Raw genomic sequence first — 19,361 nt, forward strand, 5'->3', positions numbered from 1 at the left:
ATGCATCTGTTACAGAATTAAGTTGAACTTTTACTAAAATGGCAACAACTTTAATTAGTATAGGAGCAAAGATGATAGCACTGTTTGGGGGCAAACAAAAAGCTGGAGCTTTTCTCTTGTAACTATATATGATTACAAATCTTCATTGTGAAGAAGTTACTGATTTTGCTCTGGCAGTCTTAGCTTATAGATACTATTAGATGGATGTGATAGACATTATACCTGGGTTAAAGGCCTATTTGAAGTAGACAGGGCCTCATATTATGTCACATTATCTCCATTTCACTGGTGAAAACGGCCACTGACTATTTTGCTAAGCATCACAAAGCTCATAAAGTTGGACACTGGATAAATGGGTTTCCGTGGAAACTTTCCATAAAGCCATCATATAAATGTATTCATTCACTTAACTCAACAAATGTTTACTGAGCTCTTAACACTGAGAACACAAAAATATAGCAAATGATCTCACGGGCAATATATCTCCTGCTGGAGCACCCTAGTCCATTTTAAAACATTGCCATGTTTTATAATTAGAAAGCCCTTACGGAAAATCAAGAACAAAACCTTCCAGAAATGGACTTGGGTACCTCTTTAACCTCCTAAAAATAGCCTTACTTTTGCTCTTTTCTTAAAGCCAATTCTTACTCTACAGGCCACATAAGTTTTGATTCTTTTCCTCAGATTGCACTATCGATGTTGGGCTCCCATCCTAGTTAATGTGTCACAGAAATGTACACCCTGGGTCTTTCTCTGAGATAAATTGCTTCTCTGATAAGGGCTCCGTGCTTTGTGCCATCTGTCTAAAGCAATATTATTTTAATTTGCTTAAATATTTATTCTTAAAATAACTTTTGGAACAATACACACTTTAAACCATTTTAACTTTGTACTTCTGCTGTTAATAAAACCAAGGCTGTAGCTTCATGTTCCTTTTAAATCTCCATGACAACACATTTCATTTCATTTCACTGTCATGCATGTACATGCAGTTTTTGAAATTTTAAATTTAATATATTTTTGCCAAAACTTCTCTAAAGTGTGGCAGAAAATTCAGGAGTTTTGGGAGTTGTATAATGTTACTAGTCAGTAGCGTTTTTTAAAAGAAATAGTGACCTTGATACTTAGGGTTTTTTTTCCTTTTTTTCTTTTTTATTTATTTATTTATTTATTAAAGATTTCTGTCTCTTCCCCACCACCGCCTCCCCTTTACCTCCCCCTCCCCCAGTCAAGTCCCCCTCCCTCGTCAGCCCAAAGAGCAATCAGGGTTCCCTGCCCTGTGGGAAGTCCAAGGACCACCCACCTCCATCCAGGTCTAGTAAGGTGAGCATCCAAACTGCCTAGGCTCCCACGAAACCAATAGGTGCAGTAGGATCAAAAACCCATTGCCATTGTTCTTGAGGTCTCAGTAGTCCTCATTGTCCGCTATGTTCAGCGAGACCGGTTTTAACCCAGGCTTTTTCAGACCCAGGCCAGATACTTAGGGTTTTTTGTTTTTTGGTTTTTTTTTTTTAGTCTTTGCATAGTTTAGATACTAATCTTCTTAGATATATAGTTGATAAAGAACTTTTTCCCATTCCATAGATTAACTCTTTACTACAATATGTTCTTTGCCATACAGAAAATTTCTAGTTTCATGAGATCTCATATGTGGTTTGTCAGTCTTAATGTCTGCTTCTGCAGCCTGTTCAGTAAGTCCCTTCCCATGGCTGTAAGCTCCAGTGTAACCGTAACCCCGCTTCTCCCTTTATCAGATTCAGGGTATCAGGTCTTACACGGAGGTCTTTGATCCATTTGAGCTGACTTTTGTGTAAAGTGGAGATCCAGATCTACTTTCATTCTAATACATGAAGCTGCCTATCCAGTTTGACCATTGACGAAGTGGTCTTTCTCCTGTTGTTTACTTTTAGCTCCTTTGTCAAAAACCACGGGTCCAGAGATGTGTGGACATATGTCTGGGACTTCAATTTTATGGTATTGATTGATGTGTCTATTTTTAAGCTAGTACCATGCTGTTTTTATTACTATAGCTTCCTAGTATAATTTAAAATCGGAAATCACAATGTCTTTAGCACTTCAATTATTGTCCCTATTATGTCAGGATGGCTTCAAGAAACTGGTGTTTTCCAGATCCACACATGAACGCACTGTACTGTGGCAGCATGCAGAAGACCTACACAGACTCAAGCCTGATGTCACACCAGTTTGGAGAAGGGGCGGTAGACACAAAGTCTTAAGCATCCCCCAAGTTCTCCTAGTGGAGGAGTTATTGACGTTTGATTGCAGCTAGGAGAGGAAAAGTCTGGGTTTTCTTTTTCTTTTTTTCAATTGTGTGAATACCCAGTACAATGTCCACACTCCAGGGCAGACCTCACATCCAAGAGTAGTCAGTCAACACAAACTAGATTTGAGAAAGAAAGCAAGATAGAGATGGATAGATAGATAGATAGATAGATAGATAGATAGATAGATAGATGATAGAAATTGGGTGTGTAGGTGTGGAGAAGGATCTGGAAAAGTAGGGATGAGGGTGTATGTGAATGTGACCAGAATGTGTATCAAAGTCTCGAAGCATTAATAATAATATTAAGAAATCTCAGCTTAGATTCCTAGTCCAGTTTTAACTGAGTCATTTGTTTCCTTGATCTTTGTATATTTGGGATATTAATTGTCTCTCAGATGTATAGCTGACAGATTTTTTCCCATTCTGTTCTTTTCTTATTTACTCAGTTGATTGTTTCCCTAGGTATACAAAAGCCTTTTGGTTTTATGCAGCCCCATTTGTCAGTTGTGATCTTAATTCCGGCATGGAGTCCTGCTCAGAAAGTCCTTTCCTACAACTCTATCTTGTAGGGTATCGCCTACATTTTCTTCTACCAGTTTGAACACTTTCGGTTTCAAATTGAGGTCTTTGATTTTTGTGGATCTAATTTTTGTCCAGGGAGATAGCTACAGGTCTTCCTGTGTATGTGTAGAGGTTAAATTAGACCCACATTGATACTGTACATGCAGAATCAGTAGCATAGTTTTTTTTTAAAAAAAAATCATCGTAGCTCTCTAGCAATCTGGAATAGCAATTCTTTCCATATTTTTTTCTAATCAGAAATGATCTGACTATTTAGGGTCTTTTCTGGCTCCGTATGAATTTTAGGACTTTTTTTCAATTCCTATGAAGAATATCATGGGTATTTTTTATTGGAATTGTGCTAAATCTATTAATTGCTTTTAGTGGGATGGTCATTTTCACAATATTAATTCCACTGATTCACGAACATGGGATGTCTTTCTATTGTCTTTCCCAGTCTTTTCTTCGGAGACTTTAAGTTTTTAATTGTAGATCCCCTAGCTCCAGATCTATACATATAAGTGTTGCCCTCACTCTTCACAAAGAAGTTTCTCTTTATAGCAGGTGGAGACTACAAAAAAACACAACTGGCCACATTGTAGAGATTAATGGCTTGTTGGGAGCCCCAGTCCCATCTGCATCAGAGCTCCTGCGTCTAAGGCACAGGGAAAACCCTCCGCCAAACCCAGAAACCTAACTCTGATCTCAGGGACTCACACTGTAAGAAGGAACTAACTTCCCGTGTTGTTTCCTGATCTCTACAAGCACACTGTAGAAAATGCACACAAGTGCACACACACAAGAATAAGTAAATAAAGATGCAATTTCAAATGTTAAATTCCTTTCCATGTTCAATCAGTTCACATGCCAATTTCTTCTTCTTTTCTTCTTCTTCCTTCTTCTTCTTCTTCTTCTTCTTCTTCTTCTTCTTCTTCTTCTTCTTCTTCTTCTTCTTCTTCCTCCTCCTCCTCTCCTCCTCTTCCTCTTCCTCCTCTTTCCCTTTCTTCCTCCTCTTCTTCTTGCATTTCAGAAGTACCCACAACCCACAAGATCAGCATTCAGAAGTGATCATAGCCATTCTACCCGAGAGACGAGTGGATGGTATTAAATGTCCCCATGATTTCAGATTCCAGCCATCCATCTGAAACTGGCTTCAATATACCTTCACACAAACAGGAGGGAAGCCTGGACAATCTGCTCCTCACTACTCTCGTGGTTTAAACTGCACTACAGATCTTCAATGTCCCAGCTCCCCCTGCTTTCCCCTTCCTCTTTGCAAAAGCCATTATCTTTTGTCACCTTCTCTGGTCCCTCGGTTGTCCAATATTCCAGCCATAAGCAATGTGAATTTTCACCCATGAGAGTGCTGCTTGTAGGAATTGGGGAAATTTATGGCCTATTTATTATATTCTCTTTTTTTCTTCAGAAATTATTAGCTCCTTTGCCATGGTCCTTATTGTTGAAAGTGAATCATCCATCCGCATGAGTATATTAGTGGCTAAGTGGAGGCTATTGTAGAATATTCTCCAAAGCCATCAGCTTTTCTGGGCACGACTGGTGTTTACTATTTATTGTGAAGTTCTGTTATGTCAAGTTTCCCCCTGGGCTTATAATAGCCTTTAAAAGCAGTGAGGATGATTTTTTAAAAATCCACTTGGAATTGTACAAGCAAGATGGAGATACAGGAGTGAGTCAGAAAAAGGCTTTATTTTATTGACGATCAGTTTGCGGGATGCTCCCTCTGTGTACCCCGCCGCCAGATTCAGAGATAATGCACACCAGTTCATTCCACCCTAAATGCAAATATCAGCACAGGAACAAATATTTAAACAGTGCCAATCCAAGCCTTTTATGCTCTTTTATCAAACCCCAAAGTAAACAGTTTCTGAAAGGTTTCTCCTCTGAATGCTATTTTAAATTTAACTTTTGGTTCTTGGGGATTTTAACTCCCCCAACCCCTGGCTTTGCCAAGGAGGAAACTCAGCCTAGAACACAGAGCCTGGCAATAACCTCCAGGGACCCAGATGCTGGCCCTCTTCCCCTGCTCTTCTCCAAAGGGGCCCATCTGTGGTGGTTTGAATGACAATGGCCCTCATCAGCCTATGTATTTGAATGCTTAGTCACTAGGGACCGGCACTACTTGAGAAGGATTAGGAGGTGTGGCCCTATGGGAGTAGGCGTGGCCTTGTTGAAGGGAGTGTGTCACTGGGGGTGACACTGAGGTTTCAAAAGCCCAACCCAGGTTCAGTGTCTCTCTATTCCTGCTGCCTTAGGATCTAGATGTAGAACTCTTACCTTCTCCCTTCCCACTAACCTTCTGAAACTGCATGCAACCCCCAATTAAGTGCTTTCTTTAATAAGAGTTGCTGCCATCATGGTGTCTCTTCACAGAAATACAACACTAAGACTCCATCCGTGTGGGTGGGATTACAGGAAGGGCAGAATGAAGGATTCCCTCTGCTTGGGAGAAAAGGGGAGGTAAGACTCTCCTTTTAAGTGTTGTGAAGGCAGAAGAGAAGGATGAAGAGCCAGCCCCAACCTAATCTTTTCTTACAGCAAAGGTAGGTGATGGGAGCTGAATCTCTGAGCCTCAGTACGCCTTCCTCCCATCCCTTTCTCTGTGGCAAGGCTGTGTGTATCCTAGCTCAGCCTTGTTTTTGTTTGTAGACAGGATCTTGTATCAGGATCTTTGTAGTCAGGCCCCGACTGACCTGATATTAACTCTGTAGCTCACACTGATCGTGAACCCACAACAGTCTCTCTACTTGAGCCTTCCGAGTGCTGGTCACACACTCAGTAAGATGTTAGCAAAGATAGATAAGATGTTAGCTCGTTTCCAAACTCAGAAGACCCAGAAGAAGACAGCCATCTGTGCTGGGGTGGAGAGACAGGGTTCTGTAACAAGTCCCACTGGACTCCCACTTTCCCCTCCAAATTCAGGCATTGAAGTTCCAACTCCCAGAACGCCAGGGCGTGTCTGTACCAGAACATAAGGTTTTGACAGAGTCGATGAAGTTCAAACAATGATGTCAGATGGCTGTAATCCAACCCTACTGCTGCTCTTCTGGGAAGAGGGAATTGGGACACAGAAATATTGGGGATACACAGAGAAGAAAGACCATGTGAGGACATGATGAGATGAAGTTATTGGAAAGCCAGGAGAGAGAGAGGCCCCAGAAGAGACCAAACTTGCTGGCTCCTGGATCTTGGACTTGAGCCTGCAAAATGATAAAACAAAGAATGTCTGGCGTTTAAGAGGCCAGTTCTCAGCCGAGAAGCTAACCAAAGACAGCTGCTGGCCCTCACTTTTGTTTGTTTGAGGGAGTCTTCAGGGCTGGACACACAGAAAACGTGTCCTTTTTAGGACATAGCTCTGGGGCACACTGAGTGATTCACCAATACCAAGCACTGGGCCTTGCGTTGCTGCGACAGATGAGGGGTGCTGTTCCTGTCTGTGGTGGTGGCTCTGGTGGTGTCCGACAAGTCAGAGGAGGTATGGCCCAGCCACCTCTGCTGCCCAAGTTCAGAGTCCTGGGGAAAATGCCAAGTGGCTGTTCTGTTCCCTATGCTTAGGAGTCTTTTAGCTGAGCCTGAGAGCTCAGCACTTGAGACAGAGGCAGGAGGATGGTTTTGAGTTCCAGGTCAACTAGGGCTACCTAGAAAGATTACTTTTCAATGTAAAACTTCATAGATAAAAACTGAAGATGATTTGTTTAAATTCAAAAGTAGAGGGTGAGAGAGACGGTTATGAGCACTTCCTGTTCCGGGTTCTACTCTGACACGACAACTCATAACTCCCTGTAACTTCTGTTCCTGGGGCCTGGCACCTCGGCTGACCTCTGTGGGTTCCTGCACACACATGGTGACATGCACACATTGAAGCACACACACACACACACACACATCAATTAAAAAAAATACTCAAAATCAGATGATGATGATTAAATACGACCACGGAGAAAGCATTCAAAGGCAGCAGAGACAAGCCAGAGATTGCGAAAGAAGGAACGAGCTATGGCTGAAACACTAACAAGGATAAAGGAAATTAAGATGAAGAAAAGCACGTTAGGTAAATCATTGATAAAAGCTCATTTTCCTGCACAGGCACGGATGTAATATATATTGTGCCTTAGTACTGTTTTTATGAAGGAAATAATCAGTGTGGCCTCCTTCCCTTCCCTGTGGGCAAGGCATGGACTCTGAGTCACTTCAGATTACTGGAACTTCTGTTGTCTGCCCTCACAATGGACTCATCGTTTTCATATTGTTCCTATGGGAGATGTGTTTTTGCTTTCCAAGTGGCAAGAACCCAGATGGGTTTAAATCACCACACGTTTTTAAAATGGGCCTGCCAATTTTCAATTTTAAATGGGAGGCCATGGCATCTGCCAACACTGCTTGGCGTAGCATGTCTTATATAAAGAAAAAAAATCAACTAGATATTATGATGGAATTGGAATTCATGCTCTGCCTTGTAAATGTGCTAAGACATGGAAGGGTAGCTTTGCACTGCGCAAATCTTGATTTGCATAATTGGGAATTATTTCCTTGTGTGTGAGTGTGTGCACTCACACATATGTGTTCTATGGTATCTATCTATCTATCTATCTATCTATCTATCTATCTATCTATATGAATGAAATCAGAAATACAATAGAACAATATAAAAAATGTGGTTGGGTGTTGATGACCTTATCCTATAGTACGTGTCCTAGTTCGGTTCCCTGTTGCTGTAATCAAACACCACAACCAAAAGAAACTCGGGGAGGAAAAGATTTCCTTCAGCTTACAGGTTCCAGTTCATCCTCAAGGGAAGCCAGAACAGGAACTCAAGGAAGGACCCTGGAGGCAGGAACTGACACAGAGACAGCAGGCAGGATGCTTACTACCTTGTTACCCAAGGCTTGTTCAGCTACTTTTCTAATGCAGCACAGGCCCACCTACCTCCGGATGGCACCAACCACAGTGTGCTGGGGCCTCCAAACTAAGTATCAGTTAAGAACATGCCCACATGTATTCCCCCCCGGGGCCAACCTGAATGAGATAGTTCAACTGAGGTTCCCTCTTCCCAGGTGTAGTGACAACTGAAGCTAACTATGACAGTATATAGTTCATTAATTTAAAATCATAAAATGTATGTTAGTGAAGCCATTTTTGGGTCTCTGTCTCTGCAGTCTTCATCTCCTGATCTACTATCAATAATTACTTTTATTAGCTTTAGATATATCTTCTCAGTATGTAGGTAAACATGAGCATACATTACCCCCATACATGTGTTTAATTTAAAGAGCTTTTGGTAGAGATTATTTTCCTTCCAGTATGTATTTTGTTTTATTGATGTAAGGAAAGCAGTGAAGCCTTATATATCTGTATAAGCAACAGCAATAGTGGAGATAGCCCAGCCTACCCACCAAACTAGTACTAGGAGTTCAGCTGCACACGTTTAAACTATAACTTGAAACTATTTCTTTATGTTTCAACTGAAAAGAAAGACAAAGTAGGAAGGTAAAATAAGGTCATAGATATGGAGAGTTTTGTACGGTATTAGTTCCTGGATATAAAGTAAATATTGATAATGGCTTTCATGCAGAACAGTGTACCTTTCAACTGCTCTTGGGTGATAAATAAATCGCCTTAAATGTGACTCAAAACTAAGGAACTAGATTGACAAAATAATGCCGTTGTTGTTAAATATGATCTGTGTAGTGAAATCATTAGCCCAGCGCTCCTTAGGGGTGCGTATGTGTCTCTGCCAACAGTCAGGGTTATTGACACTTTGTGCTGGGCTTCCCACAGTGCTGTGTGACTGCTGCATTTGGGGAGATTTCTAGACTTCCGAAAAGTCTGAAACGGCCACTGGTAATGACGCAGGGAAGATATTCATGGGAATTTGCAAAGACTTATGGGAATTTCAAAGTTGCTCTATTTCTATGTACCTGAACACATGTATTTTTGAAGAGCCAAGTGGACTTTTACAACATCAATTTATAGTTTACTTTTACTTTTTTTTTTTTTTTAAAAAAAAAGGTATAAGGCCTTTAAACTAATCTATGGGAAACATTTGGCTTATCCACTTTATTACTTGTGTTTATTGTATAAAATCCACAGCATTTTGTATTATTTAATATTTAGTACTAAATTGCAGGATGCTGGAGATGCAGCTTCAAGGTAGAGCACATACCTGGAATGCTGAGGACCTGAGTTTAAGCCCCAGCAACCAAAAACCAAACCAAACCAAACCAAAGACAGGAAACACCACAAATTCCTGGGGAGGCTCTACTAGCCTCAAATTAGAGTATAGTTACAACTTGTGTGGTCTGTCGTAGGGAAGCTCAGCCCTGTGGGAAGAGCAGCATTCCTAAGACGGCTTAGAGGTTAGAGAGCAACAATTTCATATGCCTAGCTAAATAAGAAAGAACAGAGGTTGGACAATAAACAAACAGGGTATTAATGGTAGATGTTAACACCGCAGGTAACAGTAGGTATCACGGAGAACACCTGTCATCTTGGCACTGGTGACAGTGGGCATACTTGGGGCAGGAGGATGGAGAACTGGAAGCTAGCTTGGGCTACCTAGTAAGAGATGGTTTCAGAAACATCAATAAACAAATGTGTTGCAGAGCTGGGTGGTGGTGGCGCAGACCTTTGATCTCAGCAGACAGAAGAGAATTAAGACAAGCTAATGATGACACTGGAGAAAAAGCCTTTGAATAGGTTTGATTTGCAAATGAGCGTGGGAAAAGTTACATATTCAAATAATTTCATATCAACATAGTCGTCCTTGGTGGCCTGCCCTGATGATGAACTTGCCACCACCTGGGTGCAAGTCACAATACACTGGACTCTTTCTGGAGGTCCTGGGAGAAGGAGAAGGGAGGGGGCTTCCTGCAATGGAGAAGTCAGTTAAAAAATGTTAAGCTTTGCAATGCAAATAAAATCGGCTGGGACTCTGGGGTCCACACTGGTGAGCAGGAGCAAGGCCGCTCTTCCAGCAGCTGGTTGCAGACTTCAGCCTGATCCCAGTGTTTACGAAAGGCTCACATCTGTGGTCCGTGTGTGGGTGTAACACCACGACTCCCCAGATGAGAACACAGCACCCTATTCTCCACCTCTACCACAATATCTCCTACATGGGGTCTTTGGCAGGCCCTAAATGCTACTGAAGGGTCAGGAAACAAATAGAAGAAGCGCCTTTTGTGTTGGGAGGATGCTCTTCGCTCTGTGGGTGAACGGCCCAAATCTGAACAATGGAAAAACCTCTCCTTGGGTCCTGAGAATCCTTGACCACTTTTGTCTCCATGTAGACTTTTCTCTACTTCCACCATGTTGCCCCCACTTCCTGATTCCCACAATTGTTCCAGACTCTTAACTGGCTAACTTCATCGCACTAAAATCTCCAGGTCATGCCTCAGCCACAGGCTCCTTCTTCAGTTATTCTTGAAGGGTGCACATGAGCTCTGAAATTTCTGTCACTCCCATTTTGCTCCCCCTCCAGTCCACTGAGAGAAAAGTGACTATTAAACGCCCTACTTCTCCCATGAGATTGTTTATGCTAAGCTTCTCAGGAAGGGCGCCTTGCTGCCGGAGACGGTTGAGGTCTTAACCACAGTTTTCTTCCTGTATGAGTGAGACAACTCATGATTAATACATTCAAGCTAGCCACCCAAAGTCATGTGGTAGGCATAGAGAGGCAAGACACCAGTCCAGGCTGAAGATTCTTGATCTAGTGATTGGACCACAAGACCAGGTCGCTTTGTGCCTGAAATTGTCTGAAATAATTTTTCCCCATATTATCGCATAGAATAGGAAAATTAAACCGAGGCTATAGCTCATTGGCCTAGCAGGCAAAGGGTTCTGGGTTCTACTCTTAGTACTGGGGGTGGTTAGAAAAGAAAAGAAAAATGGAGAGGAGCAGGGAAGAGAGGGAGAAGGGGATAAAAGGAGGGTTGCCATCTCAAAATTCATACCAACACAGAAGCTTGAGATATAAACTTACTTGTAAGCAAAACAGGCCTTTGTAGATGTCAACTAAAATGAGATCATATTAGGTTAGTGTTAGACCTAATCCAATAGCTAATGTGAACTGTAAGACTCATGATCAAATAGAAGGTCCTGAGAGGACACTCAGGGAAGGGTGCCCTATTACTGCAGAGGCAATAGTTTTCCCTCTGGAAACTGGATCCACAAGACAAAAAAAAAAAAAAAAAAAGAAAAGAAAAAAAAAAAGCCAATGATTGTGGCACCAGCTACCAGAAGATCTGAAAGAAAAGGAATAGATTTTCCCTTAAAGCCCCATGGGAGGAACCAACTGATGACAATCTGATTTCAGATTCTTAGGCTCATGATCTGTGAGAAAATCAATTTCTGTTATTTAAAGTTCCCTTTAGCTATTTCGTGTGTGTATGGGGTGTGTATTTGTGTGTGTGTGCGTGTGTGTGTGTGTGTGTGTGTGTGTGTGTGTACGTATGCACACGTGTGCTATGTTAAGCCTTAGGATACAATACAGTGTTCTGCTTAATATTTGTCAGCTTGATACAAGTTAGGATCACCTGGGAAAAGGGAACCTCAACTGAGAATATGCCTCCCTCGTCTGTGATGCATTTTCTTAATTAATTGAATTGGGAGGGCTCAGCCCACTGTGAGTAATGTCACCATAATTCTGGGTTGTGCCAAAAGTCATGGTGATAACAAGATCATAGAGGAAAGCATTCTTAAAGATATACCCATATAGATACTGTAAGAACACAGAACCCCACTTAGACAAGAAAAGAAACACCCCAAGCATATCCTAGCTGAAACACTAAATATACAGAACAAAGAAAAATTATTGAAAGCTGAAAGAGGAAAAAAAAAAAAGCCCAAGTCAAATAGAAAGGAAAACCCTTCAGAACAACACATGATTTCTCAATAGATACTTTGAAAGCCAGAGGAACCTGGGGCAATACACTCCATTCCATATCCTGCTGACCTAGACCACTGTGTTCAGCAAAACAACCTGCCAGGGTATGCTAGTTTGAATGTAATTGGCCCCCATAATCTCACAAGGAGTGGTGCTATTAAGAAGTATGACTTTGTTGGAGGGGGTGTGGTCTTATTGGAGGAAGTGTGTTACTGTGGGGGTAGGCTTTGAGGTCTCTTTTTCTTCAGCCTTGCTTAGTGTGACACTCAGTCCACTTCCTGTTGCCTCTGATCAAGCCAGCAACATGTCTGCCTACACGCTGCCATCCTCCTGGCCATGATGGTAATGGACTGACCCTCTGAACTTAAGGTGAAACCTCAGTTAAATATTTTCCTTTATAAGAGTTTCCGTGGTCATGGTGTCTCTTCACAGCAATAGAAACCCTAACTAAGATACAGGGTAAGAAAAAAGAAAAAGTTCACATGATCCAAACAACCTTAAAAAGTTCATATTCAAGAAAGCAAACAAAAATGATGCTAACTAGAGTATTTAAAGTTTTGGAAGCAATACTTTGAAATGAAGTGAGGAATAACAGACAAGAGATTTTAAAAAGAGAGAAAGCAAAACAATAACTCAAAGTATTAATGTCTTCAATACTCCAATCAAAAAACAAGTTAGCTAAATGGATTAAGAAAAAATTTCATCTTTTTGTTGTCTGCAAGAAACATATTCCAACTTTAAAGATAATTTTAACCTTAAAGTTAAATGATGGGGAAAAGTTTTCCAAGAAAGGGGATTAAGAAGAAAGCAGGGTTTGCAATTCTAATATCTGACAAAATAGACTTCAAACTAAAACTAATCAGAAGAGACAAAAGACTCTTCATTTTAATCAAGGGATCAATTAATCAGGAAAAAAATCACAACACTAAATGCATATGCGCTAAATTCTAATGTGTCCTATTTCATAAAAAATATATTAATAGAATCAAAACACAAACCAGTTATAACACAAACCAATAATATGAGATGAATAACTCCACATCTTCCACAAAATGATAGATCATTTGAACAAAAACAGAGAAACTTCAGAATTAAATGATATCTTATATCAAACGGACCTAACATACCAACAGAAAATTTTACACAAATGACAAGGAATATTCATTCTAATAAGCAGCATGTGGAAGATTTTCTAAAGTAGACTACATGCTGGGATACAATTATTGTTTGAAATAATTGCATGTGTCCTATCTTAAAATTATGCAATAAACTTAAAATTGGCAGCAAACGAAACTCCAGTGAGTGTATAAATTCATGGAGATTGAGCAACTCATTAATTACTGAATGAGGACTGGGCCAAAGAAGAAATCAAGAAAGAAATGAAAATATTCCTGGAACTAGATAAAAATGAAAACACAACATGACATAATCTCTGGGACAAATTAGGAGCAAGCCTGGGAAGGAATTTGTAAGCCCCAATTGTCTACACTAAGATATCAGGAAGAGCACACCGAATGACCTAATGATGTAACTCAAGAATTTTGAAAACAATAGTCAAATCAAATTGATTGAAAACAAATCAGATTGCAAAACAGATTGCAAGAAATGATGATAGCAAAAAACAAAACCAGAAGTTAATGGTATACAAACAAATGAAACAATACAAGGAATTAATTGATCTAACAGCTGGGTCTTTGGCACAACTGATTAAATGGAAGAAAGAGATGGCCCCAAACTAAATCAGAACCGGACAATGCACATTACCGCACATACCAAAGAGACACAGAATATTTTAAGGGAATACTTAAAAAAAAAGTTTGCAAAAAAAAAAAAGTTTGCATTTCATTTAGCTGGAAACAAAGTTTAACTAAGAAGAGACCAACAACTTAAACTGACCTGTAATATAGGAGTTGATTGGAACAATAATAAAAAAAAAAGTCTTCCAATTGAAAACAAAAAAAAAAAAAGAAAAAGAAAACAACCCCCCCCCCAAAAAAAACCCTCAAGCCTAGTGTTCTACCAGATGTTCAAATCCACCTGCCTCTGCACCCCAAGTGCTGGGATTAAAGGTGTGCAGTACCACCGCCCGGCTGAGGACAGCATTTCATGTCTGTAAACATGGCTTAGAGGTTAAGAAGGTAAATTGCTCCTGCAGCGGACCAGAGAGTTCAGTTCCCACAAACACACAGCAAGTGGCTCACAATCACCTACAGGTTCCAGGGTATCTGGCACCTTCTTCCTACACAGAGACACAAACATTTACACATAACTTTAAAAATTAAACGTTTTGAAAATGAACATTTTCCAAGACTTGTAAGACGATGTCAATACCAGAATATTAAGATTCTGTACTCCGGACAGCGTATTCCGTTTCTACCATCCTATAACACTTGGTGTGTCTGTAGTTCCACGCAGTCTTATCTCCAGTTGCCCCATCACCACCCCCTACTGCCTATGCTAAGCCCACATCCACAACTTCTGGTAATCGCTGACCTGGTCACCATAATTATCATCTTGCTATTTCCAAAACTGTACATGTATTAATTATTCTTCTCACTGAGATGATAAAATACTCGACAAAAGCCATAAGGAAGGGCAGGTTCATTTGGGCTCAGCGAAAGGGTCCATGTAGATGAGGAAGTCAGGAGTGAGGACTTTTGTGGCAGCCGGTAGAGAGCAAGGAGGGCTGAACAGTGGCGCCCAGATCCCTTTCCTTTGTGGTTCCTGGGTCTCTAACCCGTCGGCTGCTGTTGCCTGCGGCTAGGGCGGGGCTCTCATCTCAGTAGTCACAAATCTCTCCTAGACAAGCCCCAAGGTGCGTGTCCTAGGTAATTCTAGACCTTCAGGCATTAACGGTCTTTCTTGACCGTCCCATCACCTCAGCAGCGGACTGTACAGTAGCCAACCCTAGGGATTAGCTTTTGCTACTCACGCTAATTACCTTGATGGATCCCACGTGTGTGTATGAGGCTCCATCTGACTGATTGCTGAGCACTGTTCTGTGGCAGAGCCTGGTTGCTGTTTAACTGGGCACCCACTGGAGAGCTGTTTCTCTCCTTGGTTTTTCATCACAACGCCGCTATGAGCCTTGACTGAAGCAGAACTCTTACCACCTTGAATCAGAGCAACTGTGATCACCCTCATAGCGTCAGGACTGTTACTGTTTCCTCACAGAAGGATGAGTGCTGAGGAGGTCATCAGACTCTGGCCTGAGATCCGACTGCCTGCCACCTCCTCCGCACCCCAGGTTCCGGGAGTGTGGTGGGTGTGCTGGATGGAGTATATAGGGGACTGAAGGCTGGCTGGGTTTGTAATTTTAGTGCTGTAGCATGTGTAAGTCAGCAGCCATGCTGGGTAGGACTTGCAGCAATGCAGGGGCCTGGGAGTCATCTGTGCCCCTGTAAGTAAGCCCAATTAGCCCAGTGGCTCCCCAAGCTGGTCTTGGATGGGAGCCATCCTTTGGTCTGACAGTGCCCACCTAGGTTGAGCGCATGTTTCTTCACATCTCCCACACAGTAACACTTACATATAGGCTTTGCAAAATGTGTTTTATTTTTAGGAAGTGAATGTCAGAGAGCAGTTATTGATTTATTCTGTTAAGTGCATGTTTAACTTCCTTTCTTTATTTGAGACAGGGTTTCTCTGTGTGGACTTGGCTGTCCTGGAATTCACTCTGTAGACCAGGCTGGACTCGTGCTTAAAGATGCTATCTGGGGGCTGGCTGTAGAGATGCCTTAGTTGTTAATGGTGCCCGCTGCTCTTACAGAGGACCAGAGTTCAGTTCCTGGAGGGCTCACAATGACGATGATTGACACTGTCTTCCGTCCTGTGATGTTTGAGACAGGGTTTTCCTTGACAGGGCTTGTTAGCCTGGAACTTGCTACATAGACCAGGCTGGCCTCAGCCTCTCATTGATTTACAGACACCATCTCCCGACTCTCTCTTCTGAAGAGAGCTGTCCCTTACAGATGGGAATTGCTCTGAAGAGACTGATTTCTGCTCTGTTTTTAGAACTTTCCTTGTGTCCACAGTCTCACAGAATTTCAACTGATTATCTCAAAATACTCTCTAAGACAAAGAGGCACATTTGAGGCGTCAGATTCTAATCTCCTACGGTCAGGCTTTGAGGCCGTGAGTTCTGGGGTGTCATACCAGCAATGGAGGAAAATACAGCTTCATTGAGTCCTTCCAGAATTTTGTGCAATCATTATTTTTTCTCTTAGCCCTTTTGACCAATGGGTAGTGACTTTTCATTGTGGTTCGACCTTACATTTCCACAGTGGCTTTTGATGATGAAGGTCTTTTCTGTATTCCTTGTCATTTGTCTGTGCTTTCCAGTGAGACATCGGCATCCCCGTGGGATTGCTTTTGATTATTGACTCATGAGGGCTTTTTGTATATTCTGGATATAAATTCTTTCCTAGATAATGTGGTTTGAGAATATTTTCTGCAGCTCTGTACGTGGACTTTTCATCATCTTAGCAGCTGCTTACAGAAGGAAATGTTTCTGTTCAACAAAGTCCATTGCATCGAGATTTATTTCATGGGCTTTACCTAGTCCTTGCTCCTGTAGATTTCTTCCCACATTTTTTCTTTCAAAGCTTTTCATTTACAATGAAGTTAGGTTCGAATCCTTCAGCTTCATGTTGCAATGCTCACCCCTGTCCAACTCCAGCAGCATCTTCAGCCCTGCTATCGAAACATCGTTACCCGGGAAACAGATGACACAGAGGCTATATGAAGTGACATTTCATTTGTCTGGCAATTTAAAAGTAATTTTTTTGGGGGGGACAGGTATAGTGTGCCAGTATTTAATTCCAGCACTCAGGAGGCAGAGGCAGACATCTCTGTGAGTTCTAGACCAGCCTGGTCTACTTAGAAAGTTCCAGGACAATAAATAGGAAGACTCTACCTAAAAGTAGCGAATACTTTAAATATAAAGTGATTTAAAATGCACTCAGCTAGGTTATAGATCAGAATGCTAAGTCCACCTACACTTTCCACACAACAGCTTCACACTCAGTTATTGCTGTGACCAATACCTGAGGAAATAATTTAGAAGTGGGAGGGTTTATTTTGTCTTACAACTTCAGAGGTTTCTACCCATGGTCATGTAGACCCTTCCCTGGGAGCTTCTGTTGAGACCCAATCTGTCAGGAAACACATGGAGGAGCAAAGATGCTGAGCTCATAGCCTCTGGTGGGTCAGCGGGGGAATGAAAATGGGGACAAGCCATGCACAAGGGCATACCCCCAGTCACCACTTCCTCCAACCAGGTCCCACCTCCTGAGGTTTCTACCACATTCCAACAATGCCATCAAGTCAAGAACCCAACCATAGATCCGCACATTGATGATGTTTAACTTATCATGTTCCAATCATTTCTCAAATCCCCCCTCAAACCTTTAGTGTATAGTCTTTGTGCAACTTGGATTTTAATCCAAACTATCATAGTTACACATGTGGGTTGTGGAAGCTAGTGGGGAGGGCTTGTAAATATCAATATCCAAGCTCCTTCCTGGATCCACACTTGGTTTTCTACATTGTTAGGGGTACAGTTATTCTAGTTTCAAAACCACTTTAAAAATGCTTTTCGATCTAAGATTTCCTTCACCTAATGAAGTTCAAAGAATGAGATACCTTGGAGGTTTAGTTATTATTTATGGAATGATATCATTTTGGGCATTGACTCATTGTATCTTCAAAATTCTGTGATCATGAATAGAGGTATTTTCATAAAGCTGACTGTGCCAAGTTCTTCATAAGTTTTAATTTACATGCATCTATGCTTCAGCGCTATGGTACTGTCGTCGATCCCAGTTTACACGCAGTGTCTGAATCACGAAAGGCTGAGTCGTTGGCCCAGCATACCCTAGGCTGGGAAGTGGCAGGGCTGGGATGCTGTGGTCCTCCACTGGCTTTGGATACTGACTACATCCTATCTAAGAACCAAGGAAACTGAGATGTGGGAAGGCTATGTAAATTCACCATAGTCACCCAGCAATTAGGTAGGACAGCCAACATTCAAATGTGCAGACAACCTGAATTTATTTTTCTCATTATTATAATTGTGGCTAGTGCCCCACCCCACACAAGTACAACACGAAATATATTATTTTAACTGTTTTTACGGGTTTGGTTCAGCAGTGTTAAACACATCTACATTGTAGGGAAACAGTTCTCCTGAAATTTTTCATTTAGCAAATCTGACTCTCCACACTCATTTAAAATTAACTTCCCTTTTCCAGCTCCCCACAGCCCATAGGAACTAAATTCTACTTCCCATTTCTCTTTCTAACATGGACAACTCTAGAGACTCCATGTAAGGGGGAATCATACAGCATTGAGTCTCTTGTGACTGGATTATTTCACTTAGCGTGATATCTTCAAGATTGATTCATGCTGTTTATGGCTTGGGTCTGAATCTACTTCCTTTTACAACTGAAGAATATTCAACATATATTCTTCAATATATTCAATACACACACATACACATATACACACCTCCAAGTACCTTTAGCCCAAAATCATGGTGTTGACTTTCACAGTTTCCTGCCTCCTGTCATGTCTTTCAAACCCTTCTCTCATACGGTACCATTTATATCTATCATAAATACTAAATACTACTGACCATTATTAGTGTCAGAAAAGGTGTTCTCATATTCTCCCTCTAATACATATAAAGCATGCTCTAACACATATGGTCTTCTATATTTAGCATCTCCTTGGAACCGTGATATTACTTTGTGTCTGCAATAAAGCAGATCCAAAGTGTACTAAGTGAAAGTTTGAATTTTAATGGTAACTTAAATTGACTAGAGATGGCTTTTCTAGAGCATGGTAGCAAGGGGTTGGGTCTGGGCTCAGAATCAAGAGGGATGTTGAGCACAGGCTTCAGAGGAAAGACGTGCCATGAGTCAAATAAACTGCCCATTGCTGGTGTAGATGACCCCCTTCTTGCCCATGCAAGCACGGGTGATGGCCAAGGAAGCTAAAGTGTGAAAGGAGGAAGTAGGGGGTGAGGTGGTGAATGTAAAAACATTCGTGCCATGACTGACTCAACTGAGGTTCTAGAAGTGGGGGGGGCACTCTAGGTCGCAGTGAAAATATTTGTGCCTGCTAAATTTGACATTTCCTCCTTGGAACAATTTAATTTATGGTCTAGGGTATAACAAGGCCTTCAGTGGCTCTTCCCTCTTGCCTAGGAGTTCAGATCAGGCAGGAGGAGAAAGATGCATCCACCTCCCTCTGCCCCATGACCACACACAGGTTCCTCAAACTCAGAGAGAAGAGCACAAGTCAGTATTGTCCTTGAATCTGGACAAAGAAGATAAAAATCACTGGGGACCAGATAGTGGGACAAGAGGCCCAGCACCTCAGCATAGCCAAAGGCTTCTGGAGACATTGAACTCAATCCAGGCATGGTGTCACCAACATACAACCCCAGCACCTGGGCAGTAGAGGCAGAGGATCACAAGTTAGAGGCCATCCTGAACTACCTAGGGAATTACTGGAAGGCCTGGGCTACAGAGCAAGAACTTGTCTTCCTAAAACAAACACCAACCAACCCAAGAACTACCTAGATGGAGTGGCTTTAAATAATGTGGCCCTAACCCC

This window comes from Alexandromys fortis, unplaced genomic scaffold (genome assembly GCF_014885135.2).
Source record: "Alexandromys fortis isolate MF-2015 unplaced genomic scaffold, M_Fortis_MF-2015_v1.1 scaffold_94, whole genome shotgun sequence".
NCBI lineage: Eukaryota > Metazoa > Chordata > Mammalia > Rodentia > Cricetidae > Alexandromys > Alexandromys fortis.